Source organism: Pongo abelii, chromosome 11 (assembly GCF_028885655.2).
Source record: "Pongo abelii isolate AG06213 chromosome 11, NHGRI_mPonAbe1-v2.0_pri, whole genome shotgun sequence".
NCBI classification, from domain to species: Eukaryota; Metazoa; Chordata; class Mammalia; order Primates; family Hominidae; genus Pongo; species Pongo abelii.
The window spans coordinates 17,808,001-17,824,043 of NC_071996.2; the positions used below are offsets into that span (position 1 = coordinate 17,808,001).

The 16,043-nt window shown below is 46.1% G+C and overlaps 1 long non-coding RNA gene across 3 annotated transcripts; it reads left to right on the plus strand.

Moving 5' to 3' along the window:
- The first annotated feature begins 5,286 nt into the window (after positions 1–5,286).
- LOC100437238 (uncharacterized) lies at positions 5,287–15,988 on the plus strand. 3 transcript variants are annotated; one of them, XR_008522688.2, is made up of 4 exons: positions 5,287–6,254; positions 7,285–7,500; positions 14,201–14,371; positions 15,582–15,986. It is a non-coding gene; the product is annotated as an uncharacterized LOC100437238 (long non-coding RNA). The 3 variants fall into 3 exon arrangements; XR_008522691.2 differs by having other exon boundaries at positions 5,288–6,254; positions 7,333–7,500; positions 15,582–15,987; XR_010135946.1 differs by lacking the exon at positions 5,287–6,254 and adding an exon at positions 6,278–6,946 and having other exon boundaries at positions 15,582–15,988.
- Positions 15,989–16,043: the final 55 nt, after the last annotated feature.

Consider the following 16,043-nt stretch of genomic DNA (forward strand, 5'->3'; position numbering starts at 1 on the left):
GCAAAAGGGACTGTAGGCTTGTCTCAGATGAGACGTTGAACCTTTTACATTTGAGTTAATGCTGGAATGAGTTAAGATTTTTGGCAACTTTTGAAAAGGTATGATTGTATTTTGCTCTGTGAGAAGGACATGAGATTCGGAGGGGTTGGGGTCAGAATAACATGGTTTGGCTGTGTTTCCCTACAAAAACTCATGTGAATTGTAATCTTGAATGTTGGAGATGGGGCCTAGTGGAAGGTGATTTAACCATGGATGGGAGGGGGTTGGGGTTGGAAGGAAAAAAAGTGGATAGTGTTGGGAGGAGAGTGGGTTGTCAGTAGGGTGGTGAGAGGATGGTGGGTATTAGGAAGGGGGAGTAGCCTGCTGCAGAGTCACATCCTCATGGAAAACTTCTGCTAGGGCAGTGCTCCTGTGGCTTTGCAGGCTTTAGCCCACATGGCTGCTCTCATGGGCTGGGCTCGTGTTGAGTGCTTTTCCATACTGAGGGTGCAGGCTGTTGGTGGGCTTATGAATCTGGGGTCTGGAGGATGGTGGCCTCCTGTGTGGGGGCTCCAGGCCCATATTTCCCTTCTGCACTGCCATAGTAGAAGTTTCCCAAGAGGCTCTGCCTCTGCAGGAGGCTTCTGCCTGGAAACATTAGGCGGTGGTGTGTGTGGTGGATCCTTCACCAGTGGTTAATCTTCTTGATGCTGATCTCCTGATAGTGAGTTCTCATGTGATCTGGTTATATAACGGGCTGTGGCACCTCTTTTCTCTCTCTGTCTTGCTCCTATTTCTGCCATATGAAACATCTCATTGCCGCTTGGCCTTCTGGTGTGGTTAGGAGGGGCCTGATCAGTGTGGGCCTGCTCAGTGGACCTAGTCATTTGGGACTTGGTCAGTGAGGCCTGTTTAGTGGGTCTGCTTAGAGAGGGTCTCATTAGGGGGATCTAGTAGTGGGGGTTTTGGCGAGTGGGGACCTATTGGCAGCCAGTTGTTTGGTGTCTGGTCAGTGCAAACCTGGGCTGTGGGGCTTGACCGGTGGTGACCTGGTCAGCTGGGCTTAGGGGTGGCCTGGTCAGCATGGGCTGGGTCACTGGTGACTAGGTCAAGGGGTGCTATTCAGTGGAGGACTGGTCACATGGGACCTAGTCAGCAGGGCCTGGTGGGCGTGTCCTCATCAGTGAGGCCCTTGTCAGTGGGGCCCTGATCAGGGCAGCCTGGTCAGTGGAACCTCATCAGTGGGGGCCTGGTCAGAGAGGACTTGGTCAGTGGTGGCTTTTGTAGCAGTGGTCTACGGGGTGACCTGGTCAGCGGGGACCTGAGCAGTCGGTGCCTGTTCAGTGGGGCCTACTCACTAGGGTCTCAGTCAGGGGCATCTGGTCACCTCAGGCCTGGTTAGTAGGGGTTGATCAGTGGCAGCCCATTCCCTGGAGGCCTGGTCAGTGGGGCCTAATCTGTGGCGCCAGGCAATGGGATCATGATCGGTGGAATCTGATCAGTGAGGCCTTGTCAGTAATGACCTAGTCAGTGAGGCCTTGTCAGTAAGGAGCTTGTCCGTGAGGCCTTGTCAGAGAGGCCTTGTCAGTAAGGACCTGGTCCGTGAGGCCTTGTCAATAAGGTCCTGGTCTGTGAGGCCTTGTCAGTAAGGACCTGGTCTGTGAGGTCTTGTCAATAAGGTCCTGGTCAGTGAGGACTTGTCAGTAAGGAGCTCGTCCATGAGGCCTTGTCAGTGAGGCCTTGTCAATAAGGTCCTGGTCAGTGAGGCCTTGTTATTAAGGACTTTGTCAGTGAGGCCTTGTCAGTGAGGCCTGGTGAGTAAGGACCTAGTCCGTGAGGCCTTGTCAATAAGGTCCTGGTCTGTGAAGCCTTGTCAGTAAGGACCTGGTCTGTGAGGTCTCGTCAATAAGGTCCTGGTCAGTGAGGACTTGTCAGTAAGGAGCTCGTCCATGAGGCCTTGTCAGTGAGGCCTTGTCAATAAGGTCCTGGTCAGTGAGGCCTTGTTATTAAGGACTTTGTCAGTGAGGCCTTGTCAGTGAGGCCTGGTGAGTAAGGACCTGGTCAGTGAGGCCTTTTCAGGGAGGCCTGGTCAGTAAGGTCCTGGTCAGTGGAGTCATGGTCATTGTGGGCCTGGCAGCGTGGGTCTGGTTAGTGGGTCCTGGTGATGGAGGTCTAATCAGTGAGGGTGTGGTCAGGGAAGACCTGATGTGTGGGGTCTGGTCAGCAGGAACGTGGTCAGTGGGGACTGCTGAGCGCTGCTTGGAGAAGCCAGGTGCATTGCACGTTATCGAGGGCCCTGTGGACAGCTGGGATGGCCCAGTGGTGCCCAACGGCCCGGTCAAAAGTGGACAAATCAGGTGTTTGGATGGACCGGGGAGATCTTGCTCAGAGATTCTGACAGGACAAAGGTAAAGGAAGGACCAGAGTGGCCGGATAGATGGTCACAGTGTATGGGCTGTACAGGATGGAGGAAGCCAGGGAACAGGCTGGGTGGGCAGTGGGGTGCAGGGAGGGGCAGGTGCATGGTGGGACGTCAGACCCTGTGAGGGCTGTGAGGGTGTCAGGTGGGTTGGGCTCCAGGTGCACCCTCAGTGCACTGGGTGGGTCTCACCGCAGGCTCCCTGGACCCCAGCCAGGTGATGTGGTCACTCCCTGGGGGACTGCTCTCAGGCCCCGGCTACCTACCCTGGGCAGCGCTGTCCCATCTCGGGACTGGACTTTCTTAGATCCTGTAGAGGGCACAGCCTCCACCCAGGAGGGGCAGCCCCATGGTGCAGCCTGAGCTCTCCATGGGCCTGGAGAATCCCCTGCCAGCCTTGTGCTCCCTCTTCTCTCAGGTCCCACTTTTCCAGTGTCAGCCAGCAGGGATGCCCCATCCTCCCTTCCCCATGTGTCTCCTGGGCTGAAACCTGTGGCAGATTGGGACAGGGATGGTGCTTCCCTCAGGCCCATTTGGGGAGGGGACTGGCTCCCGGACTGGTGCAGGTCCTCAGCTCTGCCTTGATTGGCTTAGAGTGAGATGGATCAGTCAGTGCCCTGAAGTTGAAGATAAGAGACTGTCCCTGCTGTTGGGAGGCTGGTCTAGGGATGGAGGACTTAACAGGTCCTCCCAGGCTGTCAGGCCTGGGCAGCACTGTCTTGTCTTAGGACTCAGAAAGTCCAGTCCTGAGATGAGACAGTCCTGCCTAGGGCGGGTGGCTGGGACCTGACAGCAGTCCCCCAGAGAGTGACCACATCACACATCCAGGGTCCAGGGAGCCTGGCCTGAGACATGCCCAGTGCACTGAATGTGCACCTGGAGCCCACTCCACCTGATGCCTCCACAGCCCTCGCAGGTCTGACCTCCCAGCATGCACCTGCCTCTCCCTGCACCCCAGCTGTCCACCCTGCCTGTTCCCTGATTTCCTCCATCCTGTCCAGCAGGATGGGATGGACGGGGGACAGCCTGTGTGCACATTTCGTGGTGAGTGGGAGTGACACACCATCTCTGGGAGGCACCATGGTTCCTGCCAAACCCGACCCCAGGACTCTGTCCTTCAGGTGGTTTTACCAAACCCCAAACCCAGAACTGTGGTTGTGGCTCAGGGGTCAGCCCCTGCTAGTGCCAGGACACTACTGGGAGGCTGGGACCTGACCAAAGCCCATGGTGTCTCTGGCCTGAGAACAAGGTGTCTTGGGACCATAAGGCCAGGCCACCAATGGCCATTGGGTCACAGGGGCTCAGCCCCAGTGTTTGTCCTTCCCTGGCTCCTTCTGCTTCAGTCCCATCAGGGCCCTGGATCCCAAGACTCAGCATCCAAGGTCCCCTCCAGGAATCCTGGCAGCTCAGCATACTTTATTGTGTTTCATCTGAGAGCAAAAATGTAAAATTGGATGCACAGAAAAATGACTCAAAGTGCTTAATGACTAGAAGAAATCTAGGAGCAGCAAGAAGGTAATGTGGAGAGGGAGGGACCTCCATGACTGGTGTCTGCAGAGCCAGGGGTACAGGCACCCAGTGCTGTGGCCTGGCACCACCTGCCTCTCAGAGGGTGGGTGGCACACTCTCCTTACCCAGAGAACAGCAGACCTGGTCACCAGCTTTTCTACCTGTCCCTGTAAGCATCAAATTGCTGGAGGAAAATTTCATGCCAGAGCTTGGACCATCCCTAGCTCAGGGGTTAGGGGTTGTCCCTTGGTGACCTAAATGAAAAAACAGGTCCAGAACGGAGTCCCTGATGCTGGGCACTCATCCAGTCTTTGAATCGTGGGAGGGGAGGCCTGGTACTAGGTAGACCTAACCTCTTTGAGGAACCACAGAGCCCAAGGCTGGAAACCTCCAGAATCCTCCACCCCCTGATCCTCCCTGGGGACCCCTGTGGCCCGTCTCACTGAGCACTCTTCCATCTGTAGATGTCTGGGCTGCTCTACAAGGGAGTCCCCTTTCAGGTGTGGTGCTAGACATGGTCACTCCTGCTGGATGTCTAGATGGTAGAAACCAAGGACCTAGGGAAATACCAGGTACAGCCTTTCCACACTCATCCAGAGCAGGACAAACAGGCCAGGCGGTGTCAGGAGCCCAGGTCTCCAGCTGGAGGGAACGTCAACCCTGCAGTGGGAGCAGGGGCCCTTTGCACATCCTAAGCACAGATGGTAATGTAGACACCACAGGTAAGCTGGGTTTGGTACCTACCCCTCCCTGGATTCAGAAAGAAGCCAAACAAAGAGCTTTGTGCAGAATGAAACCTCCTTTCCTCCCAGAAGCACTGCTGACTGTTTGGTGGTTGCCATTTGTGGCATTGAGCCTTTGTTTGTTCTGAGGTTGGGCTGGTTTCTCCTCTTGGCCCTGCCCTACAGATCATAAAGGAGAACAGCAAGAAGTCCCCAGCAAACATCCGCAGATGGCCTTGGAAATAAGTCGCCTTCTGAGAAATATGTCATGTTCTGGGAGGGATAAGGCATCAAGTAAGGACTATGGGGTTGGAGGATCCCTGGGCAGGTGGGGCAATCCTTGGGGTCTTCCCATGGGAATAGGGAGGTCCTGAGGCTGAGGCAGGGGTTCCACAGGAGGAGTCACAGAGCTCCCAAGAGCTTTGTGCCAGGGAGCAGTCAACACCATGGACTGAACACCTGCTGGCCTCCAAGTCCTGGCCCAGGCTGGGGCATGTGGGGCCAGGAGGCAGCTCAGAGTGGGAGGCAGAGAGAAGTGTGCTCAGAGGGCACCCATTTCTGGGTGTCATGTGGTCCAGAGATTTTGGCTGGGAAGGGCTTCCAGAGTTTCATATGTGTTATGGAGCTGCTTCCTCTCCCCAGCCTCACCCTGCAGGAATGCCAGTGAATATATTGCCAACATCTTGGAGCTCAGTGCCCTCATAGTGTAATGGCATCAGCAGATCTGCCTGTGCTTGGACTTCCTGTACTACCCATTCCTGAGAGGCGATGCTTCTGCAGGGCCTGTGACTTGGTGCACAACTTCAGACACCATCATCCTGCAGCAGCACTGCACCCTTTCTAGCCAGGGTATTGATGACTTCCTCAAGGCCAAGTCCACGTTCAAGGCTTCGGACTTCATTGATGCATTGTGCTGAGCAAGGTGGGCTTCTCCGGGATCTTAATTCAGGAGGTAGAATGGAGCTTGAGATCAAGTGTCTGATCAAGGAACTTGAACTTGATCTGGAGGGCTCTGAGGAGCCATGGAAGGTGCTGGATAAAGGAGTGATAGTCAGCTATGTTTTAGAGATGACTGTAGAAGGCTGCCTGGAAGGAGTGAACAAGAGCCAGGAGACCAGGGAGGGAGCTTGTGGGGCAGGTCTGGAGATGGCAAGGGAGGGATTCTGCTTGGATGAAAGGTCTTCAGGGACTGTCTCAGGTTACACACAGGTGCCCTCAGAGGTCGTGTGTTTCAGAGTCTTGCCTCCAGGATGAAAATGGGAAGGAGTTGTCAGACGAGGACATATAAATGGAGGCTGGCATATTCGTGAGTGCCGGTGGTCCCGGTGTGGGGCTACTGTGGGAACAGGGGTCTCTCCATCCAGGGAAGTGATGGATGGACCCTACATCACTCCATTCTGCCCTTCCTTTCCCTCCTCCCATTCTCCCGAAAGCCTCAGTGTATGGGCGCTGTTCATCCTCTGGTGCTGAAGCAGCCAAGAGACACAAGCCTGCCTGGCTGCCTCAGGATATGACAGCAGAGCCGGTGGCCTCTACTGGATCCTTTACAACCTCAGAAAACACCCAGACACCGGGAGTGCTGCCAGCCCATGATACAAGAGTCCTAATGCTGAAGACATTGAATGGTGGGTGCAGGGCCTCATGGCCTGTTCCCCAGCCCCTCTCATTGGCTCTGCTCCAGTTGGTGAAGGGGGAAAATGTTTTTGTCAATTCTGCCATGATTGCCTAGCAAGAAAAGGAGCAGAACCCAGAAGCAGTAAAATCAGTTTTCTTTTCTGAACTACATTTCTGCCATCTGTAATTGAGGGGAATTCCTTCTACCCCACGAGGCTGCTTGGAGAATGACTGACAGTGTATGTAGAGCAGGTTCCAGCCAGCAGGCATTTGGTGTCCAGACCACTCTTCCCCCTTGATTTTCTGCCTATATTTTCATTTTGTTCCCAAGACCCTCACTCCCCTTAATTTTGCTTTTCCCTCTGATTCCCACCTTATCTTCTATCCCATGGATTCACCAGGATCTAAGTGGGTAACAGTCATCTATGCATGTATGTGTATGTATGTATGTTCTCTGTTGGTGTTGGAGTATGGTGTGTGTGTGAGAGAGAGAGAAAGTGTGTGTGTGTGTGAGAGAGAGAAAGAGAGTGTGTGTGTGTGTGTCACTGAGGGACTGAAACTCTCCACACCAGGCTGTGGTTCTGCTCACTGCTGGAGGCGCTGTCGGGGCTCTTGCCATTGACCCTCCAGGTCTCATTCTTGCAGTGCAGGCAGGGCATTCTGGAGGAATCATGCCCTTGGAAGAAGCCCTGAGGAGTGACTGGTGTGTATTGGTGGATAAATACCCCAACTCCCTTGCTCTGGGTGGGATGACTCTGAGGCACATGTTCTATGCTGTCTCTCAGAGGTACCTGGGAGGGCTGAGTCCTGGCTGCCCACAGTGGAAACTTTCTTGATGAAGGTCCCTTTAACTGCTACATTCCATTCCTGTCTCAGTTCCCCACTCCTCTACTGGTGTTGCCTGCAATTAGTACCCTAAGGAAGAACTGGCAGTAGAATTACTGTCCTGGAGTCATCTCCAGATAAAATTTTTATGCTTGAATCTTTGCTTCAGGATATACTTCCAGGAAACTTAAACTAAGACACACATTTTTCTTTCAGCTCCTCCAATCTTCATAGACCTGTCATTGTGCTGTTTTTACTAAAAAGGATCATGAGGATCAGAGAGGAAAAGTCACTTGCCCAGAGTCACACAGCTGAACAGTGGTGGAGTTCAACTTTGACCGTGGGCTGTCTGGCCCCAAGGTGTAGGCTTGCTCCTCTCCCAAGAGACTCCTTTCTTATCAGGCTCAAATGAATGAAAGGAGGATGTTAAAGGTAGGATCTCTGAAGTCTGTGCCAGAGGAACCCTAGCTCATGGCTGGCACCTGTGTTCTCATTCTTACCTCATTAAGAGTAAAGTAAAGTTGATTGAGTTTATTGAATTTAAGTATCTTTAGTGAGATCATATATTATTAGTAAGAACTGGGACCCAACAGATTTTCTGACTCTAAAAGAGTGTTTTCACAGGAACAGATATATACCTATAAGTATACAGACACGCATACACATATTTCTTTACTGCTTGTAAAAATTAGTCCTTATTAGAATGTGGGATGTATAAATGTAAGAGAATTTTCACGTTAAAATTGACAGATACATTTTTAAATTCTCCTAAAAGAAATTTAATTATTTTTCTTTTAGAATTTTCCATTTTTAATGTTATTTTTATGAGAAACTGTATAACTTTATTGATAATACATACAATAGCCCTTTGTTTTTCACATTGAAAATACAGTGTATTTTGCAAATAACTAAGGCCTAATTTTGTATTAAAATTTTAAATTTTCAATCTTTTTTTATTATTATTATACTTTAAGTTCTGGGATAAATGTGGAGAACGTGCAGGTTTGTTACATAGGTATACACATGACATGGTAGTTTGCTGCACCCATCAACCTCTCATCTACATTAGGTGCTCATCTACATTTGGTGCTACATTAGGATGTGGAGAAATAGGAATGCTTTTACACTGTTGGTGGGAGTGTAAATTAGTTCAACCATTGTGGAAGACAGTGTAGTGATTCCTCAAGGATCCAGAACCAGAAGTACATTTGACCCAGCAATCCCATTACTGGGTATATACCCAAAGGATTATAAATCATTCTGCTGTAAAGACACATGCACACATATGTTTATTGCAGCACTGTTCCCAATAGCAAAGACTTGAAACCAACCCAAATCCCCATCAGTGATAGACTGGATAAAGAAAATGTAGAAATATACACCATGGAATACTCTGCGGCCATAAAAAAGGATGAGTTCATGTCCTTTGCAAGAACATAGATGAAGCTGCAAGCCATCATTCTCAGCAAATGAACACAGAAACAGAAAACCAAACACCGCATGTTCTCACTCATAAGTGGGAGTTGAACAATGAGAACAAATGGACACAGGGAGGGGAACATCACATACTGGAACCTGTCAGTGGGTGGGGGGCTAGGGGAGTTGGGGAGGGATAGCATTAGGGGATTTAATAATTTTAAAATTCAATTCTGTTGAAATGTTTACTCCAAGAAGCAATGTGTTTTTGAGAGCTAATCCTGATATATTCAAATCTTAACGACTTAAGTTGATGGAGTGGACTTCTTTTAAATTAGTGATTCCCTAATTTACCTGACAGTTGGAATTTCCAGGACATATTGAAAATACAGATTATCCAGACTCTTAACCTCTGCAGATGTATTTAGTGGTTCTAAAATGGCACCCAGGAGCCTGGATTTTTCCCAGGGGCCCTGTGTAATTCACACTGATGACCAGGGAAGTTGGGGAAATAGTGCCTTAAGGAGATTTTTCATTAAGCAGTCTTCATTTGAAATGAGGATCATTTATCTTCTAATACTCCATGCTTCCTCTTTCTCCTGCTCTCTTTGTCTCCTGCTATCTTTCAGTTCCTAGAAGCTTTAATTGAATAAAAGTTCCTAGTAGATCTGTACCTACTAAAAACCAGACTTCTGAAGCTACGTGGCCACCAGAAGACGCAGCTAGTCTGCCATGTAAAAAAGGAAAGGTGGCATGTGCCCTGAGGGTGCAGAGGTGAGAGGCAGGGAAATGGAGACCCCCACAGCCAGCAGCAGTGGCCCTCATCACAGCCCTCCGGGAGATATGAAAGGAGGTCAGATCTTGGACGGTAGTCTTGCCTTCCTGCTATAGAACACGTTGTTAACACTGAAAAAGATGATCTGTTCTAGGGGAATGGTGAAAGCTGACTCCAGCACTTGTGCTTTTTGTTCGTTTGTTTGAGATTGAGTCTTGCTCTTGTTGCCCAGGCTGGAGTGCAATGCATGATCTCAGCTCACTGCAAGCTCTGCCTGTTTGTTTGAGATTGAGTCTTGCTCTTGTTGCCCAGGCTGGAGTGCAATGCATGATCTCAGCTGACTGCAAGCTCTGCCTCCTGGGTTCCAGCGATTGTCCTGCCTCAGCCTCCCGAGTAGCTGGATTACAGGCGCCCACAACCGTGCCTGGCTAATTTTTATATTTTTAGTAGAGATGGGATTTCGCCATGTTGGCCAGGCTGTTCTCCGACTCCTGACCTCGGCTAAAGTGTTGGGATTACAGGCGTAAGCCATTGTGCCCGGCCTGTGCTTTTAATTTAATCAGGGCACAGCTTCAAAATGACATCTAAGTAGCTGACATAAAAATGAAAATTCTGCGTACTTTGATATTAGCAGACTTCAGATACAAACCAGAATATGAGTAAATTGTTTCTTAACCAGACTGAATACTTTTCACATTGGCAGGCCATTCAGCATGTGGCTCATGTTTGGGCCAGGCTGGGTGCCTCATAAAAGTCTGGAGGGAAATACAGAGGCCAATTCTCCATAAGTATTAGGCTCAGAAATATCCTGCTTCACGCCACCTTCATCACACCGAGGTTGGTCAACACTTTTCACCACTGCCACTGGACACTTTAACTTCCAGTTTTGCTACCTGCTCTACAAAGATACCCCCTTCCTTCCTTTCCTGCATTCTCCCTACAACCTTGTCTTTTTTTGAGTACACCCACTCTGTCTCATCATTGTCCATCTCTGCTTCCCAAAACCTTATATAGTACAGAAATTGGCCAATCAAGATTACCACGTGGAAGAGCATCCATTTACTGAATAAGGCAGCTGGCTCCTGGGGGCAGAAAAGTGATTGGACACAGAGATAAAAATCATAATCCCTGCTCTCCTGGACTCACTGTCCTGTGGGGAGACAGACACATGAACAAATACAACTTGATAACTACAACAATCAAGTGAATTATGTAATTTAGACCGGAGAAAGAGAGAGCAAACGTTATCAGAAGACAGTGTGTCCACTACTTACTCTCTAACAGATTTCCTCATAAACCACTAGGCTTGCCAACTTGTTGAATAAGAAAATTGGAGGGTCAGGGGAGGGGAAATACGTATGCTTCTTAGTCTTTCATTCCATAAATACATAAATAATGAAACTATTAATGATATCATCATGTTGATTCAATAAGTTTGAAACAAAAATTGATAGTAATCTTTAGAAGAAATTGTGTATGTGTCTATGTGTGTACACACATAGACATATACATATTGCTTTCTGAAATTTTCAATGACTTTATGCTTCTTCTGAAACAATTCGAGTTTAGAATTTGAGACCCATGGGTTAAAACATCTTCTTGAGTATACTGAAGAACATTTGGATTAATTTCAGACATGTATTTTGGTTTATATAGAGTGTTTTTTATCCATGGTAACTTATTTACTGTTTAAAAATATGTTGAGAACAAACAACAGCAGCAACCCTGAATTGAGTGAAAGTCCTGAGAAGGGCTTTGCACAATCAGTGCATGTGCATGTTTACACTAATCTCCTGTCTGAACCTAGGAAGCGGCTGAATGAGCTAGCAGATGGTCTGTCTGGCTGTATTATAAATGATAACTTATTTTTATTTGTTTTATTCATTCATTCATTCATTCATTCATTCATTTTGAGACAGGGTCTCGCTCTGTCACCTGGGCTGGAGTACGGTGACACAATTATGGCTCACTGCAGCCTTCAACTCCCAGGCTCAAGCAATCCTCCTGCCTCAGCCTCCTGAGTAGCTGGGACTACAGGTGCACACCACCATGCCCAGCTAATTTTTAAAACTTTTTTTGTAGAGACAGGGTCTTATTATGTTGCCCAGGCTGGTCTCAAACTCGTGGACTCAAGCAATTCTCCTTCCTTGGCCTCTCAAAGTGCTGGGATTACAGGCTTGAGCTACCACATGTGGCCAGAAATGACATTTAAAACCAACTATTACCTACACAGATACATGATGCTCTCCGATTGTTTTATTTAAAAATAGGAGTGCCTTAGGTTTATTGGCTCATTTTGTTTTATCAAACAGCTTAAATGCAGTTATGAATATTTTTGTTTACTCTCATAATAACCTGAGAATTTAGAATGAATATAATTATTGCCATTTTCACAACTAAAATTGGAACGAGAATATAAAACAGTGGAATACAGGTGTAGCTAAGAGTGGCAGAGGTAAGCCATCTATAGAATATTAAAATTTCTTCCATGTGTGTTGTTAGAAATCTATAAAACCAAAATTTTTTCATGCCTGGAATTCCAGCACTTTGGGAGGCCAAGGCGGGCAGATTACCTGGGGTGAGGAGTTTGAGACTAGCCTGGCCAACATGGTGAAACCCTGTCTCTACTAAAAGTACAAAAATTAGCCAGGTGTGGTGGTGGGCACCTGAAATCCCAGCTACTCATGAGGCTGAGGCAGGAGTATTGCTTGAACCCAGGAAGTGGAGACTACAGTGAGCCTAGATTGTGCCACTGCACTCCAGCCTGGGCTACAAGAGTAAGACTTCGTTTCAAAACAGCAACAACAACAACAACAAAACAACAAACAACAAGAAGAACAACAACAAAACCCAACATTTTCTAATACAAGCAAACTCACTAAGCTTTGTAAGGCCCCCATCCCTCCAAATATTATCTTTTCCGGCTGCCTCAACATTAATGACAGCAACTGGTACTAGCCATGTGACATACAATCCCAGTACATTTTTGGGCTCTGATGTTTTCTAGGAATTTTTTCTTTACAGACTTATTGAAATTAAGCTCTATTCCCTCAAGACCTGGTTTTCATAAACTGTATAGTTTTGCAGTTGAGGGAAAATGGTCTTAGGTCAGTCAATCCACTGTTGACACAGAAATGAAATGAGGTAATGGTAGGATTACTGTTAAGATTGAGAGGTGTATGAATCATCCTACACTCTTTCCCAGCCCCCAGGTGACCATATAATTAAAATATCCTTGATATTTCTATGTAGTTTAAGTTTTTAATTCTAGAACCCCTCAATCTTTCTCTATTCAACTTAAATGAAAAGGCATTTGAGTATCCAGAACACACTCAGCACTCAGAAGCAAAGGAAGAAAAATGGAAACATAATGGTCAGTGCCCATGTTCTACCCCAGGATCAAATGAGGCATTAATACTGAGAGTTGTTATTCTGAATAAGTCTTAACCTCATGCACATCTTAGTTGTTCAAAAATTTGTCATGTCAGCAAGGTGGTAACAGTGAAGATTTTCTACAATCAAAATAGTATAGTTATGTTCTGTTGTATAAAATAGAAATAAATGTACCACATGGATCAGAAAAATCACCCTAGCATATTCCGACAGCTTAATTTTTAAAAAGCTATGTTATATTAATAATTTAACCACATAGATCTGTCAGCTAGAATAAATGTTGCATATTTAATTGACAATTTTTTTGCTCTCTCAGAGAGGTGTAGATAGATTTTGGGGTTATCAAATGGTTCTGACTTTTTTTTTTTTTTCTTTGAGATGGAGTCTTGCTCTGTCACCAGGCTGGAGTGCAGTGGCAAGATCTCAGCTTACTGCAACCTCTGCTCCCTGGTTTGATTCTCCTGCCTCCCCCTCCTGAATAGCTGGGATTACAGGTGCACGCCACCATGCCCAGCTAATTTTTGTATTTTTAGTAGAGACGGGTTTTCACCATGTTGGCCAGGATGGTCTCAATCTCCTGACCTCGTGATCTGCCCGCCACAGCCTCCCAAAGTGCTGGGATTACAGGCGTGAGCCACTGTGCCTGGCCAGTTCTGACATATTTTTAAGAAAGGTTAGGCTGATGCTATGGTAACTCAGTTATTCATGATACATGTCATCTTATAAGTAGGAGTATTCAATATTCATGATTTTGAAGCTATTTCAGAGTACTATAATCACCACACTTGACAGACTTCAGAATTTGTTGAAAAATCTCTGAAAATAATTAGCAATTTGTTATCATAGACTCTAAACAGACCTTCAAAATGCATTACATAGATTTGGTAAAACAGATTGTCAGTCTGCCAAAAGTAATCACTTTGGTTTGATTTGCATTGAATGAAATTTTTAAAATGTAAAGCTAAACTCTTCAGGATCACTGCACTGGGTTTCTATAGGACAACAGTGAACAGGGCTGCCACTGAAACACCTTGGATGAGAGCCTCAAACTCCCTGAACATAGCACCCAGCACACTACTGGGAGAATGACTGGGACTCAAAAATATGTGCAATGAATGTACTTACGAGCTTGTTGGAAAGGAAGTAAAGAGGTTGTATGTAATTACCTCAAATTAGTACTACTACAGATAAAGTAGTAATCAGTACTGATAAAGTAATAGTAGCGCTAAAGTAGTACTAATAGCCCTACACTAGTAGTAGTAATAAAGTGGTGTTGCTATTGATTCTATCCGTCTACCTACCTACCTGTCTGGATGGGAGGGCATAGGATTTGACTGTAAGATTGGGCTTAGCAGTGAAGAGAAAAGAGCTCATGCATGCTTTGGAGAGGTACACACTCAAACTTGGTATCATGTGACTGTTCTGAATTCCAGAACCAAGGCTAAAAGGTGGAAGTTTTGTTTGACTGTGTCTCACATTTTCCTTTTGGTCTATTGTCTAACACATGCTGCTAGAATTCTTTTTACTCTGACTACCTTTTATGTACAGACAACGCTGTTATTGACGAGATCACTCCCAAGCGGATTAGAGATTGTCCCAATACTTACACCTATAGCAAGGCCTTAGGAGAAATGGTGGTGCAGCAGGAGAGCAGGAACCTAACCATTGCCATCCTAAGGCCCTCCATTGTGCGGAGCAACGTGGCACGAGCTTTTCCCGGTAAGCCCACTTACCTGGATTCTGTGTTTTGCTTTCAAACTAAGGTTCTTCTAGCCCAATTATTTTCTGATGTCTTTCTTCTTCTTCTCCTCAGGATTTATAGCCAAGTGCAGCCAATCAAATATTAACCCATTATACTAGGGCAAAATTCCACTTTGGGATCATGCGGCTCTTCTGGCAGTTACCCTGTCTTAGAGTTGGATGGAGATCTTAAATTAGCTTCTAACTACTCTAGTCTCAAAATTCCCATGGGTGATGTTTTCATATCTTGGCTTTCCCACTATAGCTTAAACATACTAGAATGTTCTTGACGGCCAAATTGGTAGTATTGCAACTAACTGCCAGGGTTACAAAGCTCACAGAAGGATCTCAGTTTGGGAGTACTAATTTTTTTTTAACCTCCGTATACTGCTATGTCCTTTTGAAAGTACTTTGAATTATACCATCTTCTTCAAAGCAAGTCCGTGAAGCTTTGGGGGCAGATAAATTCCAGCTCCACCACTTACTGGCAATGCAACATTTTTGAGTTGTTCTTTCCATAGAACATGACAGATACTACTTTGGAGAGTTGGTTTAATGAGACAATGTAGGAGGAGTGCTCAGTCTCTAGTAAAAGGCAGGTCCCTACTAAAAGGCTCAATGAATATTAGTCCCTTCATCTTCTCCTCCCATATCTCTGGTCTCCCATTATACAAATTTCGACTTTTATCCTGTAAGGTAAAGAGACGGCTTAGGGCTTAGGAAACAAACTCAAAAAGACATTTCCCTCTAACTACCCAAGCATAATCTTTCCTGTAACATCTTTAAGCAAGTCAACACATATTACTACCAATCATGTTTTCAATGTTCTCCTAAGGAGGCTAAAGTCAGGAATGAGGTGGAGAAGTATGGTTGGTGAATTGCTTAGCAGATCATGATATAAGGACAAGGTCCATTGTAGCCCTTAATATGTCATAAAACGCCACAAAACCATTCATGACTCCTGCTACGAACAACAATCCTGGCCAAATTTTAATTCTTGCACAAAGTGCAGAAAATAGCCAATGCTTTGCCATCGATCTTTGGGATCTTAATGATACTGAATTAGATAGTTCTATCGGCTGGAGTCTCAGTGCCCTTGTTTGAAATTTATTAAGATTAGACGGCAGATGTTCCAAAGATACAACAATTTTCTGAAATGTGTAACCAATTGAAATTTTCTTTCTTTTAGGGTTGGGTTGACAATCTAAATGGATGTGGCCGACTCATTGTTGCGGTATGTATAGGGATGAAGAAATAACTGTAACGTAGTGGAGGAATAGTAACAAAATTCTTAGTGCTGGCTTAGCTTCATTGATCCAAAAACATAAGTGCTACTTTACTATCAATTGAAGCATATTATTTCAATTATTCTGGTTATAATATGGAGGCAGGATGAAATTATTTTTATTGTTTTAGAATTTTTAATCAGGAAAACAGGTAAAGTGCTATCCATTACTATTTAAGAGTTCTATTTTGAAAAGTCTTTGAGAAGTAAGGATTTTTCTTTTATTTTAAAAAAACTTTTTTAAAAATTAAAAATAAAAAGCAAAAGTCTTATGAAAATGAAGCAAGTAGCCCTGCCACTCGATGTACAGTAATACAATATTTGTCACAGTTATTATGTACAATATTATAAAAAATGTCACAGAGA